The sequence below is a fragment of the Chinchilla lanigera genome, unplaced genomic scaffold (genome assembly GCF_000276665.1).
Source record: "Chinchilla lanigera isolate Chin_1 unplaced genomic scaffold, ChiLan1.0 scaffold00032, whole genome shotgun sequence".
Taxonomy (NCBI): Eukaryota; Metazoa; Chordata; class Mammalia; order Rodentia; family Chinchillidae; genus Chinchilla; species Chinchilla lanigera.
Window position 1 is genome coordinate 10,427,107 of NW_004955433.1, and position 25,472 is coordinate 10,452,578.

The 25,472-nt window shown below is 40.4% G+C and overlaps 1 long non-coding RNA gene across 1 annotated transcript in view; it reads left to right on the forward strand.

Moving 5' to 3' along the window:
- Positions 1-25,472, forward strand: part of LOC106148951 — a 34,942-nt gene that overhangs the window by 3,772 nt on the left and 5,698 nt on the right. The gene's annotated exons all lie outside the window — the stretch shown is intronic.

Below are 25,472 nucleotides of genomic sequence, written 5' to 3' on the forward strand. Positions count from 1 at the left end.
CCCTTCCCTCTCCGGTCCTCTTTGTCCCCGCCGCCTCGCAGCGCTCTCGCTCCCCTCCTTTCGTCGGCCGCTTCGATCAGCCCTGTGCCCCTGGCGTCCCACTTGCCTCTTTCCAGATCTGCGCTTCCCTGGCCCAGCATCCCCTTGCCGTCCACTCCCGGCTCGGCCCTCCTCTCTCGCTGTCCGCTTGCCCCGTCCCTCCAGACCCCGGCCCCTCAGTCCTTCCTCGTGTCTCCCCCACCGTCCCTTTCGTGGACACACCTAGCCCAGCAGCTGGCCTGCACGAGTGCCTCCCAGTAGCGGGACCCCGGAGCCCATGTACACCTGTGGTGTTTCCCAGAGGGGTACTGGGGCCTGACCTTTCACAGGTAGGGAGACTTGTAGCTTCCCGGGTTAAGCCTCTTGTCGTTTCTCTTCCTATTTTCTTTGCTCTTGTTTGTATTCGAAAGGCATTTGAGTAACTGGATCCAGGCAGATCATTCACTGCTCTCTAAGAGAAAATGTCCCTATTTTCCTAAAAGGTTCTGGGTGATTAACTTCCCCACACTGCACTCACCCACCTCCTCTTTATTTCTTTTTTCTTTAAGCTACGTCTTTTTTCCCCCTTGACTTTATTGCTTTGAGTTAATTTGAAAGTTTGGCCTTCAGCCTTGGCGGAAGCAAACGTTAAGAGAAGCTACCAATGCTGCTCCCCTTACCCGAGTCAGTGATCTGTGAGCTACTTGAACAGTAGGGGAGAAATTTTGAAATATTTTGTCTGACACTCGCTAATAGTGTCGTCCCTAGATTGAGCACACTTTGCTAGCCCGAGACTTAAACTTTTTTCAGACAAGCATTACACGGATTTCTTTTCATTGCTTCCGTTTTCAAAGTAGACACTCATACTTGTGACACCTGTGTGTGTGCCTTCATTCAGTATGATCTTTCTGGAACTAAGCTGGAAAAATAAACTTCAACTAGGTGAAAAGTGTGTGTATTTGCTCTTCTCTGAGCACAAATGTGAATCAGGAGACTGCGAGAGAGATAGGTGTGTGGGAAAGACATAACTGCTCACATTGTCCCTAGACTGACTCTGATCTTCCCCCAACCCCACAACCGAAGAAGCTTTGGTCGCCTCTCCAGAGTCTCCAATTTAACGTTGACAACCCAGCGGCGCTCCCTAATGGCCCAGCGGGTTGCACAAATTGGCAGTGTGCTGAGATATTATCAGGACAACACCCCATTGAGTAAGTTCTTGAAACACAGAAGTGGAGGCCCTTTCTCTGGGCCACTGGGCGCCTGTGCCCTTTCCACCAATCAGAGCTGGAGGTTGCAGTGGCCACCTGTTGTCGGGAAAGAGAACATCATTTAAGTTTCACTATGAGTATTTAACAATGGCCTTGTAGTGCAGGGTCTGGCCACAAGAGAGGAACAGCCTGCGGCCTCAGGGTGCCCAAACAAGATTTTTCACCCCAAATAGCTCTCCAGAGGATCCCACATAGCTGGGAAACTGAATCTTTCTTTGCACACTCACTCTTAGCTTCTGCTTGTTCTGTTGTACATCTGAAGCAATCTGAACTTGATTACAGAGGATAAAGGAAAGTAAAATCAAAGTTACAGAGCGAGAGTAAACCTAAAGTTGTAATCAGACCTCCAGGATAAGGTGCCTCCAGGATAAGGTATACAAATACTCTTCACAGTGGAAATCTCACTAGCTCCCTGACCAGGAATTGCACCTCTGCTGAAGTGTTGCGTTGAGCACTGCAGAACTGAAATGAGAGCTTGCCCCCAAGAGGCTCTCAGAAGTCAGGAGCACCCAGGCACATTCCTACTACCTCTTGCCAGTTCTTTTAGATGCATTTCCTTTAAAGTCCCTTGCCTGATAAGGAGCAAATACCTTTGCAGGGGGTGTCATCAGTCTTCATTTCATTATTATAATTTAGGATGTAAGGTGAGCAACAGTTGGGAGTACAGATTTTGATTAGAGAGAGTAAGAAAAAGAAACAATGAGGAGATTGAAGATGTGCACGTTGAGGCATTTAGAATGAGAATAACCACTGGTCACTTGGGAAAGCTGCCCACTTGATGATTTTCTCCAGTCAATTTCCATGCATTTAGCAGCTATTGCTAAGTGCCCACCATGATCCAGACACTGTTTTAGGAGCCTGTGAATGAGAAAGAGAATCCCAACGTGGAGGTCCAAAAAGGACTAGGAGTTGGATTACACATACACTCAAGCACATGCCCTGTCCCATCCTGTCACCTGGAGATCACGCCATGCCACAGCCAGTAGAAAGGATGCCAGGTTTAGGGCCTCTATGGAATTTGTAAAAGAAGGCTCACCGCTGATGACTGCAGGATCCCAAGAACCTCACAACACGCTTGCTACACAGTTTGTTTGCAATAAATAAACATTCATTTAAGAAAGGGTGCTTAGAAGAAAATTGGGAAAGAAGAAGAGAGGGAGGAGAAGTAGGAAGGGAAAGAAGACTTAATAGTGTACTATCGTGTACAGGGGATCTGGTAAGGGAGAATTTGAGAAGAACAACCTTACCTTAGGGAGGAAGGGTAGGTAAGGCCCTTTGGACCCTGTTGTTTTAGTCCTTTCATGTATGCTGAAACTAAGATTATATATTTTCTCATTTAGAACTGATCTGATTAAATTCTCCATTGCATTTGAAATACATCTAACTTTAAGAGTTGGAGGGGACTCCCATTCATTAAAAAATTTAAAACAATGCTCTAAAATATTAAGGCCATTATAACTGTTGCCCTATTTATCATTTAAGGGTTTTACCTTTTCCAGCCTGTCAGCACTGTTGTTTAGAAAATGCCATAAACAAAGACTTCCTTTAAACTAAGCCTTGAATTTGAAGAGGCTTCCCCAACAATGTATCTTAACTATGCTTTGAATTTACGCTGAACAATGCTAACAGTTACTGATTAAGAAGAACCACAGAAGAATCCATTGTACAGCCAAAAATCAACTTTTGAGCAAAAGATTCCTTTAGGGTTTATGTATGATTTGGGTCAAAACTGTCACCCTTATTACCTTGTTTCTAATTGAACAGTTGGTGTTGCCCAAGAATCTCTTCTTAATATAGGGGAACACACACCAACTTTTAAATAATAAAAATACTACATCATGACAGAACTCTGAAAACTATTTCTGTGTTTTATCTGGCTCCATATTAAGCAAGAAGGTCCCCACAAGAACTGCCTTAGGCTAAATGTACTAAGTGTTATAAGCAGAAATCTTACTGAGACTCCTACTTTCAGGAATCTGTGAAAGTAATTTAACCCCTCTTGTTCTGCTTGCCCAGATGAGATCAGGATACTATCAAACATTATATATAGTCCAAATCTCTTGAGTTTTGGTGATGAAAGTTCCTATCCAAATATTATGATCCTCATTTGCAATATGTAATGTAGCCAAATTAACAACAGCTTCAAATGGAAATTAACAAGGCCAAAGCTACTCAAGTTTTTTTCCCATCTATTTCCATAGTAACCGCTAATGTATTATATTGGTAAAACATCTGATAGTTGCTTTTATATCTGAATTTGGCTTCCTGTCATAAAAGTAGCATTCCCATCCAGTCTGGATTCGTAATAAGTGTGTATAACTCATCTCTTCAATTTAAGAGAGTTTCACGTCAGAGAATCAACACTTCATATTCATAGTCTAGATCACATACAGATAAAATCAAAACCTACCATGGCTCTTATGACAGTGATCATGCATGTTGTATAGAGAAAGAATTCTGATGTTGGGGCCCTTGTTACACATCTTCAGTGTATCTGCAGCTAATCACCACCAGAGAGTTCCACACAGAAGTTAGAGCATGAAAAAAAAAAAAATCTCCATGCATAGTTATTTTTAGATTCATTTTTCAATGAATCAAAACTTTTATGGTCTGGAAATTTGAGCTATTTTAATGTTTTTGTTTTGCACAAAAATATGAGCAAATGGGGGAAAAATAAACTTTTCCATCATGATCATAAATACATATTCAGTTGTGCACGTGAGGTTGCTTCTCATATAACTAAAAGCAGTTTGGGTCATATTGGTGTCTGTGTCTGTATCACCAAGCACAAGAAAAGCTCTAAAAAACTGATCATTTTCTTCGGGACTATTACCTTTACTAAGAATAGATATATTCATAGCCTCTGACAGATACATAGTCATTATGGAACAGTAACCCCAAAACCCTAGCTGCAAAAAAAGTACCAAGCCAAGAATTCATTCCCAGAAATATGAAGTGCATCAAGTATTTGCTTGCCACCCAAGTAACTCTCCAATAAAGTTATTTTAGAAGCCAGTACACTCAACACAATCAGGAGGTGTGCAATTTTCAGTGTATTTACACCCTATCTTAAAAAAAAAATCCTGTGTTCATAGAAATCCTAAACTGCTGTCCTGCCTGTATTCTGAAATATATTCTATTTCTTCCAAAGTGAAAGAATGACCTCTTTTGCAGGAACAATTTTCAGAGACAGTGTGTTTATCAAATGGTTTCTCTGCTTTCATAAAAACAATTTATTTTCACTGAACTCTTCAAGATAAGCATCAAAGCCAGGAAGAATGTACAATGAAGTTTATAATTACACTCCAGAAACAAATACTGGGTAGTTTTTATTTTGCTCAAGTGGAAAAGATTTTTCCCCGCAAAGAGACAAAGGTAGTGATGGGGGAGGAGGTTTATATGGGAGAGAAAATCAGGAAGCCCAGACGGTTTACAGCAGGAGGAGCCCCGCAGCGCTGCCTACAAAGACCACTGCCTGAACAATGGGAGCCAAAGACCCAGTACTTTCTTAGCAAATGGGTGGGGGTCAGTCTGTGTGTGTGTGTGTGTGTGTGTGTGTGTGTGTGTGTTTCACTAAAGCATAGCTACGGGAGCATTAAGGAGACAAAATCATTAAGTGGATATTCATTAAACCCTTCCATGACCGATCTGTATAGCGTCCTATATAACATGATACATTACACATAAATATCTTTCCTAGTTGTAGCCTCCAATGACATCCTTTCTTTGATCAGCATCCATGTTTCTAGCCTTAATTTATATGGCATGTTATTTTTAATAACCATGGAACAATAAAACTGTGAAAAGTAACCTAGAAAAGAACTGAGTCTAATAAAGATTCTGTTTCTTAAGAAATGGGAAACAATTGCATTTGATCACAGAACTGCCAAGGACTAGCAGCAAAATAATCTCCCCTAATTTACATAGATCTGTGCGTGCCAAACAGATGAGTGTTTGCTTTCCGAGTAATAGTGCAGGTGCACATCCTGCAGTGACTAAATCTCTACCTCATCAAACTGTTTCGCCAGAGTGGGACATGCCGTCTTTTTCTGGAACAGTTTCAAGTTTTCTCCCCAGCATTCCAGCCACCTGTTTATGGAGTTCATCCTCCGGAGTCGATGCATGCAATTAGAAACAAGAAAATGAAAATAAATGACCTTGTTTGTTATTTATAACAAAGAAACTCAGCAAAATTAATGCTGTGGAGCTTGACCTCCTGACCCCAGAGAAAGAGCCACCTCATGGCTTTGCAGCCGGTGCACAATAGTCCGGCAGTTCCCATTGTCCAGCCTCTGTGACTTTTGGATGGTCATTAAAACCGTATATCCAAAATATTAAATGTTTTACAAGTTAGATGAGAGGATTTGCACTTTTTAGGAAAGCATGTTTAAAGAAGTAAGGCTAGTTAGCACAAGAGATTTTCTTTTTAAAGAAAACAGGTAAAATCGTTTAGCTTTATCTGCTCACTGTGTCCTTTGTCAACAGTGTGCTGAATGAAAAGGAAAATATTAAAAAAATTTTTGAAGTAGGACTCAGAATTGACGAACACTTAAATATATAACAGAAGTCAAATAGAAAAGTGGTCTGTGCATGTGGTGCAGGTAAAACATCATGTTTCCTCTTTCTCAAGGCTCCCAGTGCACAATAAAAATACATCTTTTTTTCTGTTACTAAATTTAGTGTGGATTCTGCCCCCTGGAGTTGTGCAGTGAAATAGCACTGTTACTTTTTTCCCCATTTGCCCAACGCACACACCTCAGACACCTAGGGCAGACAGAAAATGAGCACCACAATGGAATCGTAAAGATTTTTCAAAATTGGAGCTCGGTTAGAACATCTTCAGATGGAATAGCTAATAAAAAGGGACACCCTCAGACAGCCTCTGTTACTATCTGTGGCTTTCTTTGCCTCTATTGGCTCCCTCTCTTATTCACCCACAATTTCATGAGTGTCTTGGATTCTTTTAGGCCTTAAGTTGAAATCCATATTTGATTTTTTTCTCATCCAACTTGCTTGTATATTTGCCTAGTGCTACCATGTCTTTACCTGTTTTGTTTTTCCTCTTTAAAAAAAAGTATTTCTTTAAGAAGAACTTTTCTGTTTTTCCCCAGAATGTCCTCTCCATTGTAAAATAAAGCCAATTTTGTAAGATATGTGAAGTGGGAATGCAAACACCACCACAAGGAATATAAACCATCCTTCCTTACCTTTTCCTTTGTTACTGATCCAATGGCTACTTCACCAAGTGCTTCTTCCCATGGCTTATGGGATGCAGTAGTCATAAATCTAGACAGGTCAGTACAACCCCCAGCTTGATCTCTACAACAACACAATTACAGCCATGAAAGACCTAACTTTCTGGTTGACTTCTTTGGAAATGGTCAGTTCCCAAGGCCAAGGAAAGAAGGTTAAGGACGTTTTTGCATTTAGCTGGTCTAAAAAAAATAATCTGTTCGGCAGTCCAAAGCCATATATTAGTATCATTTTACTGAAAGACTGAGCTCTCTAAATCTGGAAATGTCACCAACAGAGTTCTCACTGTGTGCTCTAAGTGTCCAATGTTGTAGTTGTGTTCCATCCAAGAGACAGGGTAGAGTGTGAGTATTCCTTACCTGGAACGAGAATACACGTCATTTATTTTTTACCAAGTGTTTACTGTACTTTTCTAAGTATGTGGTACTAAGGTTCTAAAACGGAAAAAGTGTGACCCCTGTCCAAACCAAAGATGATAAGATGTGGGGAAATAACATTGTTAATAATAAAATATTGTAATCAGTACCATTGGAGAAGCATTCTTTGACTAATATAGTCAACAAACATTTATTGACAGGTCTTGGTATCATCAATAATGTGTTGGGTCTCTTGGACAAAGGGCAGATCATTTAGGATCAAAGCAATTAGAGGAAGCTCCCTGGCCAACGCATTTGAAAGATAGCATTTAGGGGAGGAAGAAGAATGAAAATATCATAAAGGAGGGAGACTTTAAATAATTATGAAGCAGGTATATTTGTAGTGGTGGTTTGGAGTGGCATCGGTCATCTATTGGATAGATAATGGTTCAGCAACAAATAACCCCTGGTATCTTAGTGGCCTACTGCCACAAAGGGTTATTTCTCAGCCATATTCCCCTCCACCACCTGTCAGCTGCTGCTCTTTGCCACACCTTCATTTCAGGACCGATACTGAAGCACATGCTTCTAGCTGAGGCACATTGGTCTTGTGGCAGAATAAAAAATTCTGCAAAAGAAGGATGCTATGACTCTAGCAGTTTCTGCTCAAAAAGTTTCCACTCTTTTTTTCACTGTCCGAGCAGGTCAGATGGCAGGACCTGACTTCAATAGCTGAGAGAGTACCATCCTCCTGAAAGGATAGGTTTGGTAGGAGGGGGCCTCCAAAATTTTACAGTAACATACTCAGTGATGCAGAAAGAATTTTTCAGAAACTTAGCAAAACTCTCAGGAAGTGAAATTGTTTAGCTGGAGCAGCGAGTGTTGAAGGGAAGAGCATGGTTAGATAAGATGCTGGGAAGTCATTGAGGGGACATGATCACAAGTGAGACATAACGGACTTTGAAGCCCGGACAGCTGAGTTACATTTGATGCAAAAGGCTACATAAAAGATAGCATAAAAATCATGGCTAGAAATTCTGATCCAAAATTTGCTTTGACCCATACCCAATAAACTTATCTAATGTTAAATGAGTTAATTCTGTGCACCATGTGTGGTGCTATTATATATTTACATATATATATATAAATGTACATATATATTAAAAATGTTAATTCTCATGATGTCTCATGATGTCTCTGAGTAGAAGAGTATTAGGGTTGTTTGTATGGAAGAATAGGACACACAGAGGTTAAATGACTTGCTTAAGGGCACAAAAGTAGTACACAGGCAAACTGATGCAAATTGAGATTTTTTTTCCTATTATATCACCACAGGGCAAAGAAATAAAAATGTCACCTTTCTTTAGCAGTGACTTGTTATTCTTTATCTTCTTAGGCCCACAGTCTGAATGCAAGGTAATATGATGTTTTTTCTCCTCAAGCAGAAGTTGTCATTAAAATGATATTTATATAACCACTCCTTGCACAGTACAACTATGTAAGTGAATAAAGAAGAAATAAATTTTTATATGAGGAAAATCTTGTGGCAGACACAGTTACTGCTCACCAAGTGTTCACATGCTGCTCCCTACCATGTATTTCCCTTTCTTGCTGTTAGAGGACAGACCATATGACCAGTGATAGCCAAGGAGCAGAAGTAACATATAGACTGAGACAACAAAGAGTCGATAAGTATGCCCCATAAGATGCTTGCCCTCCCATGACATTCTTGGAAGCCAGCTGTTCCAGATGACATAGGTAGAAAACAGAACACGGTCATTCCTGCCTTAGCCTTTTCATAGGCAAAAGCACATCCTGAAGGTGTGGAGCTATGAGGTATCAGTGTTTCTTATAACAGCATGGTCCAGCCTACCCTGACTAATACAGACCCTTCTGATATCAATTGATAAAGCGATGCAACCGTCTTTGTCCTACTCATCATTTCATTCCTGCTTCTGCGTACAGAGCCTCTCACACAGTTGAAGGAAAATGAATTTTAAATTGCATCCAGTTTCTGTATATTATATGGTTAAGCCACCTATGAACTGTTTTTTGGAATCCAATCGTCGAATGACTTCCTGAAATATCATTTCATCATGATCATCCTGCAGATAAAGATTTTACTATATATTTAATCAACTTCAAACTCCTCCCTTTGACATTCAAGGTCCTCATAACCTTACCTAGGTTCCTATGATTTCACTCCTTTATTTTTCTATTCTAATCTAATCTATCATTATTCACTGACATGTACCTCCTAGTCATGTTTTTCACTGTTCCAGAAGCAAACAGTATGCATTTTTGAGAAAATTGTTTAAGACTCTGAGCTTCCCATGAATGAGTTTCACATTCTGTGAAATTATTATCTGCAGCAAGTAGGAAAATGGATACAGAATTTTTAAATATTCAGAGTTATATAAAATCTATAAATATTTTGTTTGCTGTTTTGTATAAGTTAACTGGATTGATAACTGAGGAGTATAACTAACAAAGGTGCCCCTGTTTCTGTAACACATTTGCCAAAAACTCCTCTGATAATCTTGTACATGAAATTGTTACCTAGGCAGCATTTGTAAAAGGAACCAGGAAGACACTGTTGGTTATATCATTCAAATTCACTCTTCTTTCTTCTTAATCCTACCTCCATTTTATGTAGGTCTTGCTTTTCACCTTGGGGCCAGGGTAGATCCTTCATAGTGGACCTATTTTTATTGCAATAATGATTAGTTTAGTCATTGGTTATGATGCATTTCTGTGCAGTAACACATGCAAAAGGGAAACCTTCTAAGGAGGATTTTCTTGTTCTTAGAAACAGTTCAGAAGTTGTAATCATTTATTTCCTGGACAAAGTCATGTTTCTGAATGTTTCAGTCATCATGTCAGCATGAAGGGATGCAGCCTGAGGTCAGAGCTGACACACTGAGATGACAGTGGGCAGACACTTGGAAAGAACAGCGACCCTTGACAGCGTTACAAGTCATTGATGATCCAACCCTGGATCTCTTCTTGTCCCGATTTCTACAACTGAATCTATTTTCTGTTATACGTGACCGGAAGCAATGGAGCCCACTTAAAGTTGCTGTGTTAGTCTCCAGGGTAGCCTTCATAAGATACCACGGACCAGGTGGCTTTTATAACAGACATTGTTATATTACAGTTCTGAATGCTGAAGTCCCAAATCAAGGTGTTGTTAGGCTTGGTCTTCCTTTTGGCCTTTCATCTTGGCTTACAGATGGCTGTACTTTTCCCTGTGTCTTCATATGTTCCATTCTGTGTGCACACATGCACCCATTGTCTGTGTGTGTGTCTGATATTCTCTTTTCATAACGACACTGGTAAGATTGGGTAAGGGTATTATTTTAAGTTAATCACTTCTTTAAATGGTCGATCTACAAACCCAGTGGCATTCTGATAGACTGAAGGTCAAGGCTTCAGCATATAAATTTGGGAGAGAAAATTAAGCTCACAACATTTGCTTAAGCCAAAAAGGGGTGTATTTTAAAACTACAAAGTATGGGTTATAAAGTTCAACCTTATGGGAACCTGGAAGTAACAGGCAGCTGCTCTCTTCGTCCTTTGCCCTCTCTCTGGTCTCATATTTCTGTTTGTCGGCTTGTATGCTGTACTTTGTCTCTTTTTCTCTCTTCACAGATCAGTCTCCATTCTTTTTCTTGTTCATGGCCCATCACGGTGGCCCTATGATGATGGCCTCAGCACTAAGTGACATTACCCTTGTGTTTGTCACCCCACAGTGAGCAGACTCAGACTCCGTGCCTCTTTGCCAAATTTGAGATAGATAATCTGACTGGCCCAGTCTAAATCCATTGTTCACTTTTGGTTCAATGTACTGAGGCAGGAGAATAGGCCAGAAAGTGTATAGAGTTGGCTTTTATGGTCTGAGTCTAAGTTAGTTCACCAAGAAGATCTGAACAGAAACAAAATATTTGGTAGCTCCAGAGGAACAGGGAAATGTGGATAAGTTTATGCCATGCCAAGTAGATTGGAAGCGATTGAACAGTCATACACAAAGATGCTGACTTATGACAACCTGGAGAGAAATCTTTAGTAAAATCTCACCCTATTCTGCTCTTGACTCTGAATTTTAAGAAAATGATTCTAATATTTTACTAAATAGAAGACAGAAGATGTATCTACTGAATTTTTGATTGACAAAATGATAGGTGCATTAGTTAATATAGATTCAGACTCGGAATCATCTTAAAGGACTAGAAATCTAGGTAGAAAAATTTTTAAAATTAGCTCAGATAAATATTAATTTACACATTTTGATTTCAGTATTTACTGTGAGACAATTAAATGGAGTTTTTAAATTAAGCCCTTATATACATTATAGCACTCTCTGCCTTACCAAGAAGGCAGTCTGTGTGCTACAGTTAATTAGGCTATGTAAATTTCTTCTTAGAGTTAGAAGATTCCTATAGGTTTGATTTCCCTTTCATTTCAAACCAAATAGATAACAGCAAAACCCAGTAAATAATCTGGGTCCCTACAGATAACTCACCAACCTGAAAACCCCTGAAGTAAGGTCCCCCCATACTGCAGCTTATTATAAAATATAGCTGGAGTTTTACCATGACCCCATAGCTTTCCCCATGTAGGTGGATATTCTGTGAGTTTAGTGTTCCCAAAATAGGAAAACAGATGAAGGTAAGATCAATTTCTGTTTTGTTATGATACTTGTATTTCTTCCATTCACTGAATGGACCATATTATTTTCCTCTTAGCTGTTAAACAGATCTTTATTGAAAACTGAAGCTCAAATATTACAAAATCGTAAGTAGTGTAGAAAATGAGATACTTCAATACTGCATAATAAGTAACCAATGTAAATGTTTAGGTGATTCCTTTATTTGTTTATTTAGTATTTATTTATGTAATACTAGAGATTAAACCCAAGGAGCATCAAGCTACTTCCCCAGCCCCTTTTATTCTATTTTATTTTTATTTATTTGAGGCAAGGTCTCACCCAGTTGCCCAGGCTAGCTACAAACTTGCAATCTTCATGCCACAACTTCCTGCATAGCTGGGATTATAGACATGCACCATCAATGAAGTGACTAGTTTTTCAGGGTGTGTCTCAGTGCATATTCTAACAAAGTATTGATGTTTTTATTTTAATACATTTAGGATTACACTATACATACTCTTTTAATTAATGAATTAATTAACTTATATGTTGTGACACTGAGAATCAAATCCAGAGCCTTGTTGCATGCTAGACAGTCACTCTACCACTAAACCATAAGCCCAGCCCTACCTATTCTCTTGTGTGTTACTTTTTCTATGTAATAATATCTCCCTCAGGCTATAATGGTAGATTTGTCTGTTGTGGGTAAACCTATTAGGTAGAAAAAGATTGGAAAACCAAGACAAGATATTTGGTTGTTTTGGTTTAAAAGTATAAGAGAGTTATTAAGGCAGCAAGGACTTGAGGAGCTAAGATCTGTGAGAAAAGGCAATTGCACAGGAGTAAGCTTAACATTTAGTCTTCTTCTCTTCCTAAGTCCTTTATCTGATTCACAAGCAGTGGTCAAAGAAGCTGAGCTATGCTTTTGGCTATCTGGCCATACTATGTAGGTCTGCTTACCATACTGTCGGAAGACAGAACCTACTATAGTTTAAAAATGTGCCCTAAAATAACATGCTGGAAACTTCACTCCCAATGCAACAGTGTTGGTATGTGGAGCCTAATAAGAGGTCTCTTGCTCCCACGAGTGGATTGATGTTGTTACCAGCACAATGCGTTAGTTACTGCAAGAGTGGGTTGTCATAACAGTCAGTGCAGCCCTCTTCTTGCTCTCTTGCCCTTTGCCTTCCACCACAAGAGCACACAACACAAAGGTCCTCACTAGGTGCCAGCATCTTGGTGTTGGACTTCCCAGTCTCCAGGACTTGAGAAATAAATTTCTGTTCTTATAAATTATCCAGTTTGCAATATTCTGTGTAGAAACACAAAATAGAATAAGTTGGAACCCAATAAGGAAGAAGGACCATGACAAGGACCACACTAAGTTTTCAGCTGGCAGATATAAAGGGCTATGCCCAAGAATTAGGAGTAATCCAGAAGTAGACCAGCCCTCATGCTATGGCTTAGCTCTAAAATGTTCCCCAAAAGTCTCATGTGTTCATAGGTAAAGCTCTTGTTAGGTGTCTGGATCATATAGGCACTATGATTAAACTATGGATGAGTTCATAGTTGAATGTGCCATTAAGACGTACAGCCTGGTTAGAGGAAGTAGGCAACTGGTGGTACGACCTAGAAGGGTATATTCGTGTGACCTCTTCCTTCCTCTCTGCTGCCATGAGTTGAGCAGCTTTCTTCTGCCATACCCTTCTACCATGTCATTTCTGCCCTGGAGCTAGCCAGCCACGGACTAAACCCTCTGAAATTATCTTCTCCTCTTAAGTTTTCAGTGCCAAGTATTTTGTCTCAGCAAAAGAAGAGCTAGCACACTTCACAAAATGAATGCATGTTGTGTTTACACCACCAGAAAGTGAATAAAAGTTAGGTTGAACCATCATAAGTTCAGGGCTGTCTGTACCTAGTACGAGAGCTTTGTACAAGAACTTTGTACATAATAACCCTCTATAAAAATTTAGTGAGATAAACAAATAAATGAATCCAAAATAATGATACTAGTGTATTCACAATTTAACCCTAAATCATTTATGTCCTATTTAACTGGGATTTCTGAAGGCCCTACCATAAGCCAGAGCACCTAAAATAATTTAATACTTACAGACACCAAACTACACAGAGAATAGTTCTCTTTTCTATTTACTTTTAGTTGTTTTGATTATATCATGGAGGAAGTCTTAGCTTTGTGCTAACATGTCTTTCACACTGTGTTAACATTATTTGATTTTCCTTTTAATAAAAAATAGCAGGCCTCAGAGTTGGACCATTGACAATATCTTGGAATCTCTATGCTGAGATTGTTAAGGAAAGTGCCATGGGTTCCTTTGGAAGTCTGTTATAACATATACACACTATAAGATAATACATATAATAAAATGCCTATTACAAAGGAAAGAAAAAATGATGAACTAGAGTTCCATTTACCTTTCCCTTGGCACTAAGCTTTGTGATCATTATATTTCTTTTTATGATTACTTTCTATTTATGGAAAGTGATATTGGTTTCCATTTACAGTCATGACATACAATTTGAATTTTTAGTAGATGTATTTAAAGGAAAGGGAAGAGATAAATTAAAGAAATATATTACCTAACAGTAGCAGATGCAACGAAAACTGTAAAATTGGAATGCTGTGATTGAGTAAAGAATGTTGACTTAACCCAGGGAGATGACTTTAATGGTGGGAACTCCCAGCAAGCATCCTTCACGCCGGTCACTGGCCTAGGCCAGCTTACAGCAAGCCTCATTTGCCCATTAGTTAATATTCATTTTGTGAGTAACCCACCAGGTACAGAGACTCTTCCAGTTCTGGGCATAAGGCATTGGAAAAGACAATTCATTCTCAAACTGTTTATATTCTAATGGATGGATATAGACAGCACACACGCAAGACCATTCAGTAATAAGATACTTTCAGATGCTCGTATGCCCGCTGGAGGGTGACTAGAGAAGGGATACTTGCCATGAGTGAAAAGACAAAGGTAACCCATGGTGGTTTAGAAAGAGGCTTAGTTCCTACTCCACCAGTGCCTGGAAAAATGCAGAGAGAGGAGCTTGGATTTATGGATCATTAGTGTGAAGAAAGGAATAAATGTATCTTCTTTCTCAGTTGCTCCTCTTGACACCTGGGTAAATGACTGTTTACACAGGTAGAATCACCTGGCCGCTCCCTAAAGATAAACAGTTGCTTCCTGCCTTCTCTGCTAACCCAGATCAGGGCCCTGACACAGGGTGTGTGTACCCTGGTGAAAGAGAATGGGTCCCCCATTCATGTTTTATTAACTCGTTCAAGCAGGCATGGAGGTAGGAACTGGGAATACAATAGGAAACAAGAAAGAGATCACTCCTCCTCTACCCACCGGCTCCATTTACTAAAAGCCCAGAGCTGTCTAAATGAGAAGTACCTTATTTCATGGTCCAAGTGGCTACATCAAAATCTGAAAAGGCAAAACAACTTGCTTAAGATCCTGAGAAAAAAGTTGCAGATTTCAAATGAGTTAGGTCCCAGAACTCTTTTGTCAATTACTTTCAATGCCTACTGCTTTTGAGGTTGTCGATCTTGAATTGTGTTTTGATCGACTCTTTCGTGTTGTTCTCCATTATCAAACCACCACGGCTTGGGGAAGAAGAAACCAGGATTTCCCCCAATAAGTACACTGAAATGTAATCCAATCTAAGTTCTTCACTTGCTACATGGACTACATGAACTAACTTTAACTTGTATTTATTTACTTTATTTTCCAGGAGACACCCCCCAAATTTCACTTCCAGCTCTGAAATTAGTTCCAATTATAGTTAGAGCAATCATCTATTACATTTGACCATATCTTCCATTTTCCTATCACATTGTATTTTCAAATTATTTCCTTTAGCTGTTAAATCAACAAGTGTTTATGAGCACCCACTGTGTTCCAGATACTGGGATTTAATTGGGAAGCCAAAGGCAAATATATTCTTGATCTGGTCTCTGCCATTCTAGCCTAGTCTGGGAGCTAAGCATGTGCCAAATAATTGTACCTATAAATATAAATCTGTCACTATAACAGATGCTTGTGTTAGTTTAGCTCCTCCAAGAAACATATTAAAACAAGAGTGAACATGAAAGAGATTTATTGGGAAAATGCCTATGAGTGAAAATGAGGGGAGGCTTGGAGAAGACTGGGGAAGCCTCAGCAGCTGAAGTAGTTTTGTAGAGGAAAAGGAGAAAGGAATGATGAGTACTTGTCTTAGTCCTTTTTGTGTAGCTATCACCAAACACCTAAGACCGGCTAACTTATTAAGAAAAGAGGCTTGGTCCATGATTCCAATGGCTGAGGGGTACAAATAGCATGGTGTTACATCCCTGCGAAGGGCTCCCTGGCTGAGTCATATCATCGCAGAGAAGCAGAAATAGAAAAAACTCTGTGCAGAAAAGACAGACAAATGAGTAAGGAGCAAGCAGCAAGAAAGAGACCACTTTTATGAAGTCCACTGCTTCAAGAACTAATCCACTCCACCAGACCTGGCCCACTCACACAAGATAGCATTAATCCACTCACAAGGGTGGAGGCTCCACCCATTAATAGCTCCTCCACTTCAACACTGCTGAGGCCGCTGGAGGACAAGCCATAAGCAAACACTGTAGTCTTAGACTGCAGTACAGACTAAGGAAGCTCTGCCAAGGCTTCAGCTGCCCAGTGGAAGAGAATGTGCCTGCCTTGGTATCCCTGCTGAGCTCAATGCCAGGCCAGGAGCAGCCCTGGAGGATCTTGGTCTCAGCAGAGACGTGTTGGTGATGGAGTCAGAGGACAGTAGTGGGCTTGTCAGCTAATCAGAGTCCCCTCCATACATGATCGAAGAAGTGCATTTTCATACCACAGTGCTACACAGAAGCAAAACAGTCATAGCAGGGGATAGAAAAGAAGAACTGGTCTAGGAAAATGGAGACTCTGTGATAAAACAATCTGTGTGAAGTGAATGAAATGGACGTTCACTGTTCCAGAAAGCTGCATAGGAAGTTCAGTAAACTAAAAGAAGGCCAGTGCAGTGGAGAAAATGTAGAACACAATGGAATGGAAGACCAGGAAGTGAGCATTGATGGGGTAACCTGTGGGTCCTGTAAGCAAAGGACTCATTTTTCTTTTAGTGCTAAGGATTGAACCCAGGACCTAACACCTCTACCATGAGTGGTACCTCCAACCCCAAGGACACTATTTTAAACACCTACATAGAAGTTACCACAGTAGACATAGGGTAAAGGGTGAAGTACCATGTGTGTGCTGGGTTTCAGTGGTTTAACTGTAGCAAGAATCTGAGAATGGAGAGTGGAGAAGCCAGGGCCTTGATGAGGTACTTTCATCTGTAGGGACAGAACAAAAATGATGAACCACTGTACCCCATACCAAATGTAACTTCAAGTTATGTTCACTTTGGCCTAAGTGGAATTTTAAAATTTTCAATTTGTTGTTCACTTTCAAAAATGGGCTGATTCTTATCTACCAGATTCAGATAAAAATATGAAATGCTTCTCTTTTCGAAGTCTAGCAGCAGTAGGCCCACATTTCTGCCTGAAAACAGTAGGAAAACAGTAACAACTGGAGCTTTAGACAGGGTATAAATAATGTGGTAATTGATCAATAAATATGTACTCTGAATGAATAAGTGAGTGAAGAACTAGAGACCTATAAGTCAGCAGGGTGATGATAAAATCCACTTCAGCCTGAAAGAAAATGTGTTGGGGAGAAGAGCAAAAAAAGTCGTGATTTATAGCATTTACAAATTTTTGTGACCAGTTACAAGCTACCAACATGTTGTCACTGAATGTACAGTTGGAAAGAGGTAAGCATAAGCAGAACTCATGAGATACTCCAGTCTGGCTCCAGCCCATCACGCTATACTTGAGGCTAGAATTCCTGGAATTATGACCTTCTGGAACAGTGCCGAACTCATAGCATATGCTCTGTCAATGTATGTTTAACCAGGAACCAAATGGAAGGAAGCCCGCAGATGAGAAATCAGTCAGAAGGAGGAAAGTGAGAAGGAGTACATGAATTGGGAGCACTGACCCTAGGACCATGAGTCAGATTCTGTTGACCAATGACCTTTCAGATTTTTAGATTTCTTGTGAGACAAATGGAGAGGAAAGTTTATATGGTCTCTATGAATTTTTTTATAACTCAATGGGAGGACAAGCGATTTTCATATACGATAAGCCTAATTATCTTGTCAAACAAAATGTCACAAATAAAACTGGTCAAGGGGGATGTACTTTAGATAGGAGCCCTAAGCTCATCTTCCTTGAAGCCCCTTGTAGTCGTCTTTTAGATTGTTGACGCACCATGAGCCACATTTGTCTATGCTCACAACGCTGTGATGTTCCTTCCCCTTGAGTCTGGGCTGGGCCAATGGCCTGATTGAGCCAGCAGAATGCAGCAGGAAGGAGAATAGACAGGTTCTTGTCCTAACCTAGAAGAAGGCCTGATGGCTTCCAGAGCCCTAAGCTACTGCATAAGAAGTCCAGCTACTTTGCTGGAGAAGCCACACAGAAAGGCCATGGGGAAAGAGGAGACCTTGACACTACATGGAGCTGTAGAAGGGTCCAGACATCCAGTGTCCCAGCTGAGCCTGGCCCTAAATTGACCACACAATAGAGCATACCCACAAGAGCAACCAAGACCAGCAACAAGCTGCTGCCAAGACCAGCAGCACTGCCTGGCTGAGTTCAGTTCCAATTGAAGAGTTGTGAGCAAATAAAGCAATTGTTGCTTTATGGTTTTAGATTATGTTAGGGTTTAGATTACATCAAAGAAGTGAGATTACAAAATTGATCCATGCAATGGAGACCTGCGGTTATCCAGAGCATAAGGCAAGCTTATGTTTGTTGACATGAAAAGATCACTAAGATTTTCTTTCAACTGAGGTTACATTCAAAAGTCTGCAAAATATAAATGTTTCTACTATTTAATAAAAAGGGAAGATGTACGTGTGTGTGTGCATGTGCATGAATACATCTGAATATGTGTAAGTGGGTAACATATTTTTTGAAGTGAATAACAGCCTGGCAGACATGAAGTAATCTGGTGAACATACTTTCAGTTTTTTCCTTTTTCATGTACTTTTGCCATGTTAGTATGTAGTACCTATTTCAATAGTAAAAATAACACTTTTGTGAAAACAGAACATGAACGTGAGGTCTGCTAACATAATGTTGCAGACAAGTAGCTACAGCACTATGGTAACACTCTAACATAAAACTTGATCATTTAAATCTTTGACTAACTTTTACTCATAAATAGTATAGAAGCATACAGGACAGCATCCGGTGACTGCTCACTCTATCAACCATTCCATGGGAAGGGAAGGTGTCCATCAGGAAGAGCTTCTTGTGACAAAAGAAGTCTCAGGTTTCTTGGTGCCTGAGGTTGGAGTCTCCAGTCTCCTCAGTCCCGCTAAGGATCTCTGATGGACAGTGGAGAACATGCTTCACAGGTGTCCCACCCAAACATGGAGGGCCCAAGACATTTATCTTCCATTCCCAGGGGCATTATTTCTCCAGCATTTCCAGGCTGCCCCGACCCCAACTGAGACACAGAGAAAGAACCAGTGGTAGTAAATTGTGGATGTGTGCAGGAAGTGAGTTCTGAGAGTACACAGGCAGGCAGCTGTTAGCATCTGCTAGGAGGAGAATTCTGAGCTAAAGCTTGTGAGCTCATGAGGAAGAGAAGGAGAAAGACCCAAATAAGTATATTACTATATGACAAGCCAACTGCTTAGTCTACTAGATGTTTTGGACAACATGGGAAGATACTCCGTATCACACTTCTGTGAGGAGAAAGGAAGAACTCCCAAGGGGCTTCAGCTCCTCTCCAATTCCTGGTTGTCCATGTGAAGAAGGTGCCCAGAAGGCGTCTTGCACTTTAGTGACAACAAGAAATCCTAGGTGAGGTATGAGAAGTGCATGATGCAGGAGTAGGGGAGGATGTACTCCATTTCCTGGGCAAGCTGGGAGCTGCTGCTCCAGTGAGCCAGCCCACTTAAGGCACCAGCAGAGGCTGAGGCAACCAGGCTTCACGAGTGGGAAGATGCTGATATCAGAGCAGCTTGGCTAAAAGAGAAGTTAGGATGGATCTAGGGTGATGGATAGCTGATCCTGGTCCAGAAGTAATGTGGGTGTCTGGGTCAAGACCAGGCACAGTGTCCTGATAATTCACATCCTGCTAGAGCACATTGTACCAAACTGTGGTACCTTATCAATGAGAAGTTTTGTAAGAATTTTTCAAGGTAAATTCTCAAGACTAAAGACATTATTTCAATATTGCTTCCTGATAATTGTTAGCAATGCTGATATTTCCTGATAATTATTAGCAATTGTTAACAATGTTGGTAACCACATAGAAAAGAAAAAGATAATTACCAAGACCCAATATTTGTTCTCCAGAACTAGACCAAATTGTGTCAATAAATTTCCATTTTTTATTAAGTTGTTGGACTGATAAATGCTGGTGTAAGCAAGGTATCTGGCCATGTCACTGAAAATATTCTTATAAACAATAGCTCAAAATATAGGTAGGGTAACTACGCAGGTGAAAAGAGATTTGTTTCAGAGCATAGTGGTGCATGCCTGCAGTCCTAGTACTCAGGAGGCTAAGGCAGGAAGATTGAGAGTTCAAGGCCAGCCTAGGACACATAGTGAGTTCCAGACCAGCCTACATGACAGAGCAAAAACCTGTCTCAAAACAAAACAGAACTCTGTTGTTGTTTTTAACCAACCTCATTCAGATTTTTAGAGATGTGTGACAAGGTTTTGATTTCTGTTGCTACAATACTTTTTCTTTGATGATTTAGAGGAAAGCATTGCACCACATTCACCAAAATTATGGATGACTAAATAGAAAAGGATAGTTGATGCATTTGATGACAGAATTAGGGTTCAAATGTATTGACAGGCCAGAATCCTATGTAAAACTAACTCAATAGAGTATTTAAGAGTGATAGAATCAGAATTTAACAGCAAAAAAGCAACAGTGTCAGTATAGGGTTTGGGAGTTGGGTTGCTGCAATTGAGTCAGAAAACTTGGGGGTTTTAATTAACACAAAACTCAGTAGGATCCAAGCAAAGAACTACTTATTTTTTCAAGGCACTGTTAGACTGCAGTAATAAAAGTCTTACTCTCAGTTGAAGGGCAGTGATGATCCTAATAGATTCTGCGAAGAGCACACTACATCTGGAGCATTGTGTGTTCCGTTCTGGGTGAAAGAGTGAGCAATTACATACAGGAGGGATTTCAAATGCATGTCACACAAGGAATGGCTATCAGCACCGGGGATAAATGAGAACAAAATGATAATATTTTACAGGAATAATAGCGGCCTCCATCTATTTGACAAGCATTCAGGTGTAAAAGGGAGTAAACATATCCTTTGCTCTATGTTTTAGTCAGCTATTGCCACATTCATTCTAACAGCATCTGTTTACATTGTGTGCATCTTCAGAGGAGCTGGAGCCTTGGCTGAGCTTGACTCCAGGTCATGGTTTTGGGTTTAGAATTACTCCCTTCACTTCTTTTTGGAATCAGTAGGTGCCCCAGGAATAATTTTCTCCTGGTGTGGAAGAACCACAAGATGACATGCTTATTAAAAGCTTCTGCTGGCATCACCTTTACCAAAACTTCTTACCCAAATTAAGCTATCCCAAAGTCAACAAGCAAGGAAGTATATTTTGTCCACTGTGAGGCTGTGGGAAGGGAATCCCGTGTATTCCTGTTACAAAGTAGTAAAACCAATCATTCAATTTATCCTACCCCAGACTAATAAAGTAAAATGAGGATCAGTGCTGTACAGTTACATAGGATAATAGATTTTGGTAAAAAGTAATTTCCAAAAATAGGATGATTATTAAAACCATTCAAGAACAAATAGTGAAATCCTTGTCCCAAAAGAGGTTACAGTGTCCAATGGCTCATTTCCCAAGAGCATCAGATATGGAATTTTGCTATCATTTGAAAAGTTAGACATTGAGCTGATCAGTATCTTTTCACTTCTGACATCAAGTCTTCACCAAAAATATGCAATGAGCAAGACACTTTCGTTTCTCCAGAGGTTCAGGATAGTGAAGGGACTTGCCCAAAGTCACATAGCTAATAATAGGTGAGTTTTTTAATACAAGTGCTTGGCTTTGAAGCCTGTTCTGGAGCCTATCGATTGCTTAATACTTCTTGATTTCCTTTTCTCCAATTTGTCTGATGTTATTGCAAATCCTCAAAATGTTTCCTAGAAGGCACTCCCTGCCTGGGTTATGTAATTTGTCATTCTCTTTCTCCCTTTCTCCTTGTTGGTGTCTAGATAAATTTTCAAGTCTTTATTTTAAATGCTCAGACATTTAAAAACTCCTTGTGAATATACGATTCTTTTGGACACTCCTGCTTTACTTGGGGAAGTGGAGGAGCGCAGAGGGAGAGCAAAACACCAATGAACTCAGATGGCCTTTGTAACTTTTGTTCTCTGCTTTCACATCAGAATGCTGTGTCACCAGTGAATCCCCTCCTGGTCATCTCTCCTTTCCTGGAAAATACCAGCCTCGTTTCACTTCCCTTTTGAAATACCCACAGATCTTTGTGCTCCTGATCACTTTGGCTGTACCACAGTGGGCCTCACTAATGGCACAATATCCTTTTCATAATAAAGTATCCAAAATGGCACAGTAGACTTTTGTGCCCGGTCAGAATCACTGCATTCATCACAGATACCATGTGCTGTCTATTGGATACCCTCATTTTCTCTTTTCAGGAAGGACTGGTATTACCTTTCACTCTGCCTCTTATGAATCAAGATCTTATTTTTCCTAAGTCTTGTGGCTGCTGTTTTCCAACCAATGCCAGTCTTCATTTCTGCAGGACATCAACAGACCAAGATGCCCCTAACTAGACCTGAGACGTAGATTCAAGGAGGTTAAGCATTTTCCCCAAAGTCTGTTCTGCAAATATTTCTGCTTACCTGTTGGATTCCTGCCCACCATTCCTCCTCCATCGGTCAACTACAGTGAACACATCTTTCTTCAGAGGCTGCGCAGTCTCACCTGCTCATCATAAAGGAACCATTCTTCTTGCTGGGCTGATAGATTTCCATGCTGAATGTGTTCAGCCTGAATCTGTAATGGCCACAGAACATGCTCTAGAAAAGTAAAAAGAAAAATATGATAAAAATCCTGATGTAAATTTTTTTTGAAAGATGATCATAGTAAAGAAATTTGAGAGCAGAGCCTAAAATGGGTTAATTATACTTTAATTATATATATATTTTTTTCATAGATTGAGCCTATAGTAGTACCAGTCATTTTACAGAATGTGTGCTATACATTGTGTCATTTAATCTGTAAGACTATATGATCATCCCAGCCTTAGAGAAAAATTGAAGCTAAGGAAGTGTAAGCAGTGTGCCTAATACAGTGCAGCTATCAGGATCAGAGGGATTTGAACCCAAGCCTTGACTGACTTCCAAGTCCAAGAGCTGAGCTCCTGTTACCCAGCTTCATTTGCTTTTTGTTCCAATGTGCCACCTTTCTGATGCTTCCGTGTTTGCCTTCTGGTTAATATTTACTTCCTCCTCCCTGGAACACCACGTCAAGGGTGTGGCATGAGCTTTCCACTTCCTGAATGTCTGTTACTCTGTTTAAACCAGCTTTCCTCCCTTCCAAAGTGACATTAGAAATGACAGTCTTAAGCTCACAAAGAACCAAGGGCTGATTCAAGTACCAAATTTGCTAATCTGTAAGAGTTTGGCTTTCTGTCTACATTGTTGAAGTTTCACTGTTGCCAAAATGGCTCAAACAATACCTTATCTTCAGACAATCCCAGAGGATATGCAGGAAACCCCTAAGCACCCACGAAGTGTCACTGGGGATAAATGGATTCATGAAATGCCCTGATTCCCTGGTTATTGAAGCAGGGTAGGGGTTGAGGAAGGGAAATTATGGGTCTTTGTTTTTTCTGGTGCAGAACCAGCATAAAAGAGAGAATATGGGCTTCAAAGTTAGACTTAAGATTGTGAGGTGACCTTGGGCAGCATTCTGGGAATGTTTGACCCACCTCAGCTTCCTCATTGGGGAAATGGAGATAACAATAGACTACTATAGGAGTATTTTGTGGATTCATGAGATTTTATGTATAAAGTACTCAGCAGATACCTGACATATTGTAGGTGTTCCTCAAACCAAGGCAATGATTCTTCCCAGAGACTTAGTCTGGCTCACCTGAAATCTCAAGTGATCTGGGCATCATGTTCCTCCTTGCTAATTTCTAAGCCTGTGAGTGAAACTAGCCTTGTTAGGTTGAGTGTTGATTCCAGGTTCCTAGCCTGGAAGGCAGGACCCATACTTCCACTTTGCCTTTTACATGTGCTGCTAAGGATCATTTAGATAATTCTTTGTTTTCACAGTAAAAAGAAAGGAAGAAGGGAGGAAAAGGAGAAACAGAGAAAAGAATCCTGGACAATTTTCTAATTTTCAAAGTGAGCATGGTTGATGTTAGGTGTCCTTTGATTTTTTTTTCCCTACTCCCTTTTCTCCCTAAAAAGGAAGTGGATGTTAGGATTGTTTCAGTGTACTTTTTAAAGAGAAAGAGAGGGAGAGAATAAGAAAGGGAGGAAAGAAGGGAAGGTGGGAAATAGAGAGTGAGAGAGTTTTCGTATTTTCACTTAGATTATACCACAATGAATATCGCTGTCTCTGCTCTTAAATCAGTGACTTCAACTGCCACAGTTTTCTCATCTGCTGAATGAGTTTAGTAGCGACTGTCATGCTAAACACCTGACCAATTTGTAAAGGAGCCAAAAGGATACAGTAATAGGGAGTCATAGGCAGCACCCACACGGAGGTGGAGACCACCTTGTGGAGGAGAAAGAGCACCCAGGCAGGAAGAGCAAATTTGACTTTGAAACTGGGCTTCCACAGTCATCAGCCTGGTGACTCTGGGCATGTCCTGTCACCTCTCATCATTGTAGGCTCCTCGTCTTGTAGTAAGGAAAGTGGAACCTGGCAGCTGTGCCTCTCCAGTTTGGTGGGTCCAATGAGACTCCTCTTGTGAAGGATCTTGCAGACTGTATGTAAAGGGAACATTATTTCTGCAATGGTTGAAGTTTCATCCCAGGTTATTGCTGACCTTCTATTAAATTGTGGGTTTTCTGACACAGTGAAAGCATAGGCATGTGATTCCTCTTGGCTGTATGCATTTTTAGGAGCTTCTGAGATCCCCTTTGAGTTATTTCTCCAGCTTCTTCCAATGCCCAAAGCAAAGAACAGACTGAGGGTAGGCACTGGGTGAAAAGCGCATACCTGTGCTTGAAGGGGCAGAACTCAGCGCCAATAGACACTTCCCATGAAGGAGTATGGGTCCAAGGGGTCCAGATCTGATTTTTCAAAGAATGCTACTGGTCTCAATTCTCTGAAGATATAAAATCTGCTATTTTAAAAATACAGGATCAAAAATATTGGTAAGTACTGCATAAGGCAAGTTGTATTTTCTTTTTGAAAGGGCTGAAACCATAATCCAGTGCATCTGCCTTGTGTTGCAGACTGGGGGGCTGAAACACAAAAAGTAGAAAGAAGAAGCTGCTTGGGTGGTGACAGCTGAAGCCCAGCGCTGGGCCAATGAGCTCAAATGCAGTATTCATCACTCTCTGCTGGCCGTAGTCAACTCCCTTGATTTAGTCAGGCAGGACTGTGTTTTCTACAAAAGAAATGGAAGAAACCAGAGACAAAAGACAAAATGGGGAGACAAGAGCTAGTGAAAGAAAAAGGGGAAGAGAAAGGAGGATTCCCAGCTGTCACCTTTCAGAGGACATAGATGGGTAACCTTTTCTCTTACTTGTTACAGCATCCTCAGAAATGACGGTTCACCTTGAGTTTGACTGTTGCCCCCAAACGTGGAGTAAAATACATGTCAC